This window comes from Procambarus clarkii, unplaced genomic scaffold, assembly GCF_040958095.1.
Source record: "Procambarus clarkii isolate CNS0578487 unplaced genomic scaffold, FALCON_Pclarkii_2.0 HiC_scaffold_714, whole genome shotgun sequence".
Classification (NCBI taxonomy): Eukaryota; Metazoa; Arthropoda; class Malacostraca; order Decapoda; family Cambaridae; genus Procambarus; species Procambarus clarkii.
The window spans coordinates 87,336-96,702 of NW_027189747.1; the positions used below are offsets into that span (position 1 = coordinate 87,336).

Here is a 9,367-nt window from a genome sequence, read left to right on the forward strand (position 1 = left end):
TCTCTCTCCCCCTCACACCCCCCCCCCCCCCCCCCCCCAATGATCCTGCTCTGCTAGTATATAACGTAACAAACCTTCCCCCCCCCCCTCCCCAATCAGAGTCCCTTTAAGCATGCGAGGATAAAAAATAGATTTCATAAGACCCAATGTGCTAGCTGATATCAAAACAATTTATGTTATCGTCTATTAAGCCCTTCAGTAAAAAAGTATAGGGACCTAATTAGGTCCCGTTTTGAGGTGGTGGTGGGTGGAATCGATGGATTAGCCAAGCTCTTATCCGCCGAATCCGTAGAGGGTACGACCCTGGCGCTTCAGAGCGTACACCACGTCCATGGCAGTGACGGTCTTCCTCTTGGCGTGTTCCGTGTAGGTTACAGCATCACGGATGACGTTCTCGAGGAACACCTTCAGGACGCCACGGGTCTCTTCGTAGATGAGACCCGAAATACGCTTGACGCCGCCACGACGAGCTAAGCGACGAATAGCGGGCTTGGTGATGCCCTGGATGTTGTCACGTAGCACCTTACGATGACGCTTGGCGCCACCCTTTCCGAGTCCCTTGCCTCCCTTGCCGCGTCCAGTCATGGTGTTGTAGTTGTGTGAATCGAATTGATCGAATGCCCGCACGATTTCCCGACTATATCCCATCAAGCGGACGTACTAGTAGCATTGCAACTCCTGCCTGCCCTTACTTTACGCTTGTGGTCGAGTAGACACGGCTTTCTCACAACGCTTTCAAAACTGCAGTTGCCTACTCGTCTGTTTCACGTCCCTGTGAAATGACTTTTGCACAAATCCAAAAATAGAGCAAAATCAGCGATAATAGTGATTGAGGTGAGCCGCCTGTTGGCTGCAGCCAGAGGAAGGAGGGGAGGGGCAACGGGGTGACGTAGGCGAGTCGAGCAGCCAATGGCGCTCGAGCAAGCGCCTCGAGACGGCGTATATAAGCAAAAATTTTTCGGCGCCGGCCATCACAAACCACAGTTGTTCACCATGGCTCGCACCAAGCAGACTGCTCGCAAGTCCACGGGAGGCAAGGCTCCTCGTAAGCAGCTGGCCACCAAGGCAGCACGCAAGTCTGCTCCTGCCACAGGGGGTGTGAAGAAGCCTCACCGTTACAGGCCCGGAACGGTCGCCCTGCGTGAGATCCGTCGTTACCAGAAGAGCACCGAGTTGCTCATCAGGAAACTTCCCTTCCAGCGTCTGGTGCGCGAGATTGCCCAGGACTTCAAGACCGATCTTCGCTTCCAGTCGTCTGCCGTCATGGCTTTACAGGAGGCATCCGAGGCTTACCTGGTCGGTCTCTTCGAGGACACTAACCTCTGTGCCATCCACGCCAAGCGTGTCACCATCATGCCAAAGGACATTCAGCTTGCTCGCCGTATCCGTGGAGAGCGTGCATAAGCTAAATCGACCACCCTAGTATACACCAAACTCGGCCCTTCTCAGGGCCAAAATATCCTTCTAAGGAGATTTCAGACATTCCTAGCATCAGTCATATGAATTAACCTTCATCTACACATATAATAAATAAATAAATAAATAAACAAATACACTAATTTAGGTGTCATACATACACGTGATATCAATAAATCAAGTCATTTGTAGTACAACCTGTTCTCTTACAAACAAAACGCCGTCGCTTTTCGCTCTTATGCACTGTCAAGGATCACCCCCCCCCCCCCCCCAAAAAAAAATTGTCATACTGTACTAGAAATAAAAGCAGCTTGTATAAGTGACATACTGTCCAGTCCTGTTTTATTCTGTTTTCGGTCCTCTGGCTTAATCTGTTAAGTTAGGAGATGACATTTTAAATTAACCGTTTTCTTGACATTTTCAAACCTAAGAGGGTGGCCTGCATAGTAATCCTAATGTGGAACATAACAATGAATCTCTAATCTCTAGAAAAAAGATACCGAGTGCTTATATGTGTTGAGAGAGAGAGAGAGAGAGAGAGAGAGAGAGAGAGAGAGAGAGAGAGAGAGAGAGAGAGAGAGAGAGAGAGAGAGACAGACAGACAGACAGACAGACAGACAGACAGACAGACACAGACAGACAGACAGACAGAGACAGACAGACAGACAGACAGACAGACAGACAGACAGACAGACAGAGACTGAGAGAGAGAAACACACACAGACAGTTTCATAAATATTCTCATTTTATAGCTATTTGCTTTCAGTGACAGAGGTTTTTGTTATAATAGTATTGGTGTCTAACACTCACAATCTCTTTAGAAATTAAAGTGTGGCTCCAATGGAGCCGAGTTTGTTGGTTTGAGGCCAAGCCACCACCACAGGGCAGTAAGTAAGCCGTTTACTTGGAGGAGGTGTACTTGGTGACGGCCTTAGTGCCCTCAGAGACGGCGTGCTTGGCCAGTTCTCCGGGCAACAGGAGCCTTACAGCCGTCTGGATCTCCCGACTGGTAATGGTGGAACGCTTGTTGTAGTGGGCCAGGCGAGAAGCCTCGGCGGCGATGCGCTCAAAGATGTCGTTCACGAACGAGTTCATGATCGACATGGCTTTGGAAGAGATACCAGTGTCGGGGTGGACCTGCTTCAGCACTTTGTAGATGTAGATGCTGTAGCTCTCCTTCCTCCTGCGCTTCTTTTTCTTATCGCCCTTGGCAATGGCCTTCTGGGCCTTTCCGGCCTTCTTGGCAGCCTTTCCAGATGCCTTGGGTGGCATGATGATGCTCGTGCTGGCTGGCGTTGCAGTACAATAATGAACTTTTGCGCGAGTCGAGCTTTCCTTTTATATCCCGCTCGCGACTCAGCTCAGAGCGGGTCGCGTGGCGGAGCGCGCTGATTGGTCAGTGGCGGACTCCCTTGATCCTGAGCGGGGTATATAACACGAAGCTCGATCTGCGGGCCAACATGTTGAAGATTCAACGAGTACAAAACAAAGCACTTCGCTTTGCAGAGGGCCTGACTCTGAGGGACAGGGTAAGAACTGACCTGATCCATGAGACGCTCAACATGAAGCCAATGAACATTAGGCTCAGCTACCTGGCCAGAAGACAGCTGTACCGTATGAAGAACATGTATGTCCCAGACCCAGAAGATCCCTTCGTAGCAGAAAACACCACCAGCGACTACGAGATCCACGAACCACCACACAGAACCAGAAGAATCACTCTCCAACAAAAAGTGATCAGACATATCCATGATGAGGCCTTCCCAAGCCCTCAGATACTAAGCGGTCTGCCAGACGATCCAGATGAGTGGCCCATCCCGGACCCAATCTACACCAAATGAAGAATAAAGAAAGAAAGAAAAAAAAATAACAAAATAAAAAAAAAAAAAAAAAAAAAAAAAAAAAAAAAATAAATAAATAAATAAATAAATAAAAAAAAATAATAATAAAAAAAAAAAAAAAAAAAAAAAAAAAAAAAAAAAAATATATAAATAAATAAAACACCTACAAAAAAATATAAAACCAAAAAACCATTTGTCGTGGCGGCAGAAGTGTAACTACCCTGATGTTTCTAAGATTAGCCTCCTTCAGCCAACTCCATCGGCTCTAGTGCTTTAGGACACCAACAAGGTCACAAACACTAGCCCCCCCAGCCAATGTACTGACAACCCAACATAACACATACGCAAACAAACAACACATACAAAAATGTCAACCCATGGTGGACAGGCCACCGAACTTTCAAACCTCCTCTCTCTCTACACCCGCATCCTCTTCCTGAATTTCATCTCCCCATCCCTCTACCTCCCCCATCCTTTCCATTCCCTATGGACATCAAACCAACCAACCGGCATTAAAACACCACAAACCCACAACAGCAGCAGCAATGTCAGGACGCGGCAAGGGAGGCAAAGTGAAGGGCAAGTCAAAGTCTCGCTCCAGCAGGGCCGGACTTCAGTTCCCCGTGGGCAGAATTCACCGTCTGCTGCGTAAGGGCAACTACGCCGAACGCGTCGGTGCTGGCGCTCCTGTCTACCTGGCAGCCGTCATGGAATACCTCGCTGCCGAAGTTCTCGAGCTCGCCGGTAACGCCGCACGTGACAACAAGAAGACCCGTATCATCCCACGTCACTTGCAGTTGGCCATCCGCAACGACGAAGAACTCAACAAACTTCTGTCTGGCGTAACCATTGCACAGGGAGGTGTTCTTCCAAACATTCAGGCAGTTCTTTTGCCAAAGAAGACAGAGAAGAAGTAAGCACTTCTGCCACCCACCGCGACAAATACCATAACCAGGCTCCATCCGGAGCCACACACACTTTAATAGAGAGATTCAAGTAGACAATCAACTTTCAAACATTAATAATAACATTTATATTGATTTCATTTGGAATGTGTACATAACAAACAAACAAAACAAAATTATAGGGGATATTCAGCATCACTTGGAATATTAACCAATCATATAAATCCAATATATATTTTATATTTTACTTTAAGCGAGGAATTCATATTCTATCCATTTTTAATCATACAAATGAACAAAAGCAATTCTTCACTAGACGTAATGAATGAATAAATGATCAAGGTTTTAATGTGTTTCATGAATATATATATATATATATATATATATATATATATATATATATATATATATATATATATATATATATATATATATATATATATATATATATATATATATATTAATACTTGTGAACCAGAATATGTTTGAGCAGCAGCGATCGTGCCTGCCATTGGCCGAAGTGCAACAATTCAAATAATTTAAAGGGCCTGCTCGGGTATATAAGAGAGGCTGGGAGACTGGGGCCGGTGGTGGGTGATGGGTGATGAGTGATGGTGTGGTGTGGTGTGGTGTGGTGTGGTGTGGTGTTGTTAAGAGTTGATTTACGGCCAGCCAGCCAGCCAGCCAGCCAGCTGCAGCCAAGGCAGGGCAAGGCAAGGCAAGGCAAGGCAAGGCAGGCAGGCAGGCAGGCAGGCAGGCAGGCAGGCAGGCAGGCAGGCAGGCAGGCAGCCAGGCAGCCAGGCAGCCAGACAGGCAGGCAGGCGCAGGCAGGCAGGCAGGCAGGCAGGCAGGCAGGCAGGCAGGCAGGCAGGCAGGCAGCCAGGCAGGCAGGCAGGCAGGCAGGCAGGCAGGCAGGCAGGCAGCCAGGCAGCCAGGGCAGGCAGGCAGGCAGGCAGGCAGCCAGCCAGCCAGCCAGCCAGCCAGCCAGCCAGCCAGCCAGCCAGCCAGCCAGCCAGCCCAGCCAGCCAGCCAGCCAGCCAGCCAGCCAGCCAGCCAGCCACTCCCACTTTGTATTTATATGCATTCAATTTATATTCAAACATTATATATGTTAAGGGCCTTGTTTTAGTGTTTATTTTAAAAATGACAAACATCGAGTCATTTTACCAGTCCTTTAGCGTTAACGGTGATGCATTTTAAAACTGAACATAAATCGCCTTTTCTGGATATATCAAATATCGAATCCGCTTAATGTGCCTACAATTCAATCATTCAAAAAATACATAATTTACATCAAGCCTTTTCATAGAACAGACAATAAGATTTGTACATGCAAAATAAAAAAAAAAATCCTTTAAGTTATCAATACAATGTGAGAAAACTTTACTTTTATAACTAAAGTTGCACAATTATACCAACTCTATGGTGGCTGGGTTGTAAGGTGTGTGGCTGGTGTTTTGGAAGTCGCGAGTTCAAACGACCCAATGGGAATAATACTTTTTTTTTTTTGCCATACAATCTTCCTAATACTATTATGTAGGTTTGTGTGTGTGTTTTTTTTATTCATTCTTTGGTTTTATAGATGACATACATATTGACTCCTTTTACCGGTCCTTAATTAGGCTCTGGGGAAGCAATGGTGGTGGTGGTGGTGGTGGTGGTGGTGCATTTAAAACTAAACCAAAAATCACCAGTTCTGGACGCGTCAAATATCATATCCGCTTAATGTGTCTACAACCTAATTACTTAAAACTACACTATTTAATTCATTCATATCATGTGCATATTGGTCATTATGCTCATACAACCGACATCAAAATTTATTTTCATTATTAGAATCATACATTTCATCAAGTAATACAGATACAAAGAGATTTTCTTTCTGAGAAGACCGTTAGTATTGGCTTGCAGGCAGGCAGGCAGGCAGGCATTTGAGGGTTATTATTTCGCCTGTTGATTGGGGGGAGGGTTGATGTGTTAGGGGGTTTTCGGTTAGATGTGGTGGTGGTGATTGGTGGTGGTGGTGATTGGTGGTGATTGGTGGTGATTGGTGGTGGTGGTGGTGGTGGTAGTAGGTGGGAGTTGGGGGTGGGGGGGTGGGGGGGGGGGGGGGGGGAAGGGGGGGGAGATGATGGTCTGTGGATTCCTTCTCCGTACCCTTTACATATAAGCAAAAATATGCCTTCTTGTGGGTATAGAAACATTAACACAAATTATATCAGTAACTGATATTGTAGCCTTTTAAACAGAAAAGATTTGTACATACAAATACTTTTTAATTATCATTTATTTGTGGAAATGGCATTTACGTCATTAAATTGATACCTCAGCATCAAGCTAGTGTCCTGCAGCAGTGGTCCAGTGGTAAAGTGTATATAAGTGATGCGTATTCTTGGAGTTGCGAGTTCAAACCCGGATTAAGCTATATATATATATATATATATATACAACATGTTTTGTTTTGGTTGTTTGTTTTTGTATAAAGCCTCACACAATATCTATATTAAGCGAGTTTGTTTTAAACATGACATACATATTAATTCATTTTACCAGGCCTTATTCCACACAACTCCGTGAATTTCCCGTGGAGCCAGCCATTCAAACAAAAACAAACGAAACAAAACAAAACAAAACAAAAAACATTATTGCCAACAGCATTTGGTGTTCCCAGGCGGTCACCCATCCAAGTACTAACCAAACCCAACGTTGCTTAACTTCGCTGATCGGACGAGAAGCGGTGTTCTCAACGTGGTGTGGCCGTTGGCATGAGACTGCCTACACATTGTGGCTAATAACCAACTCTTTTAAGTCATCGCGGCAGGATACGGACCTGCTTGTGGTGTCTTAATGGTAATTGTATCCTAACATATTTTTGTCTCCTTGGCATGGATATTTAACATCGTTTATTCAGTCTTGGGTTTATGTTCTTTCGCCATTTACAGACATTTTACATCTACCTACTTCCTCAGCCTGCCCTGCCAATTTCTAATGAATTTGTGGATTTTCTTTTGTAATACAAACATGTGTGTGCTCATCTGCTCTTCAGTTTTTATGATATTTGTCTCATCTGTCCTGCTTTATGATACTTTTACAAAGAACATGAACAAATGCTTCTATTTTAGAGAAGATATGGGATCCAGGTTTCGGAGCCGTAAAACCAACCGTCGTGATTGGTGGACGAGTTGCCAGGTTGCAGCTTCTGTACCGTGCCGGCACATAAATAGGTTCGGCTCAAGCGGCGGCAGCATCATTCCCCCGTGACTGTCTGAGCGTCTCTCATCACCTTGGTTGGTTCATCATCATCATGGTAGAAGCAAAGCCTACCAAGAAGGCTGCGGCTGCTGCTGCTGCTGTGGTGGCCACCACCAGGAAACCTCGCGTCCAGGTTGCTCACCCGAAAACTAGTCAAATGGTTCTAGCCGCGGTCGCAGCACTCAAAGACCGTAAGGGCTCGTCTCTACAAGCAATCAAGAAGTACGTTGTTGCCAACAACAAAGTCGAGGCTGCCAAGATCGCCATTTACATCCGAAGATTTCTCAAGAAAGCAGTGGCTGACGGCATTCTTGTTCAGACCAAGGGAAGTGGAGCTAGTGGATCATTCAAGCTGGCCGTAGCAGAGAAGAGGGCCGTTCTAACTCCCAAGAAAGCCACCACAACCAAGAAACCATCTACAGCAGCAAAGAAGGCCGTGGTAACTCCCAAGAAAGCCGCCACAAGCAACAAACCACCTACAGCCTTGAAAAAGAAGCAGCAGCAGCAGCTTGTTGTTGGGAACAAAAAGCCCAAAATAAAGAGAGCTTCAAAATCTCCCAAACCACCCAAGGCAAAGAAAGCTGTCAAAAAAACAACAAAGGCAAAATAAACGACGACATGCAAGCAGCATGAATACACATGACAATAAACATCCAGGCCTCCCCCCCTCAGTGGAGGGGCCTCATATGATTCCAAAAAAGAGTTTAGTTTTGTAGACAAATAAATCATTACTTTTGGGGTAGATTTACTCTGTATATTATATATATATATATATATATATATATATATATATATATATATATATATATATATATATATATATATATATATATATATATATATATATATATATATATATATATATATATATATATATATATACATACATACATGGGTGAGGTGATATGGTACCAAAGTTTTGGGTAAGGTGATTGACATTTACACAAGATAAAACACGAACCAATGGGAATAAAAACATAAGAATGGAAGTAACTGCAGAAGGCCTATTGGCCCATAACACAAGCACTTCCTCTTGATGCTTCTATATTGGTTCAGAGTCTTGAAGCTATAATAATATATATATATATATATATATATATATATATATATATATATATATATATATATATATATATATATATATATATATATATATATATATATATATATATATATATACACACAAAACTAAATAGTCTTGTTAGACAAATTGCCCCTATTAGAGGCAAGTTGACTAACAAGCCGAATGACTGGCAATTGTTTTGAATTTGAGTTAAATCTAACATAGAAATGTAATCAAACCTAACCTAACCTATGCTAACCCAAGCTAAGCTAACCTAACCTAACCTAAGCTAACCCAAGCTAAGCTAAGCTAACCTAACCTAACCTAACCTAACCTAACCTAAGCTAATCTAACCTAACCTAACCCAGCAATTCATGATCTTAATATAATACTGTTAATTGGATAAACCAATTTGGAAAGAAATGTTCGAAAATAACAAAATTAACTGTGCTTGTTAGGAAAATTGGGCCTTGCATACTTGTCCCAATAGTGTGGTTCTCGCTTTTAGGTACGACATAAACGTATACCTAAGTTGAGAGAGAAAAAGATTCTCACTCAAACATGCATATCGATTGCCAGTCCTGAATTCTGGGTAAATATTCGTGTCCTCCCTTTTCATTTACCATCATTTGGATACTATCAAAACAGCTCTGAGAAGGATAAAATGAATAAAACGGGTAGCTCCCTCATGTAAAAAGGAAGAGTTGGGAAAGATCTCTCTCTCTCTCTCTCTCCCCCTCACACCCCCCCCCCCCCCCCACCAATGATCCTGCTCTGCTAGTATATAACGTAACAAACCTTCCCCCCCCCCTCCCCAATCAGAGTCCCTTTAAGCATGCGAGGATAAAAAATAGATTTCATAAGACCCAATGTGCTAGCTGATATCAAAA

General features: G+C 43.9%; 1 non-coding gene across 1 annotated transcript; it reads right to left on the reverse strand.

Moving 5' to 3' along the window:
* Nucleotides 1-6,808: 6,808 nt before the first annotated feature.
* Nucleotides 6,809-6,927, reverse strand: LOC138361766 (5S ribosomal RNA). Its single transcript, XR_011227168.1, has one exon. It is a non-coding gene; the product is annotated as a 5S ribosomal RNA (ribosomal RNA).
* Nucleotides 6,928-9,367: the final 2,440 nt, after the last annotated feature.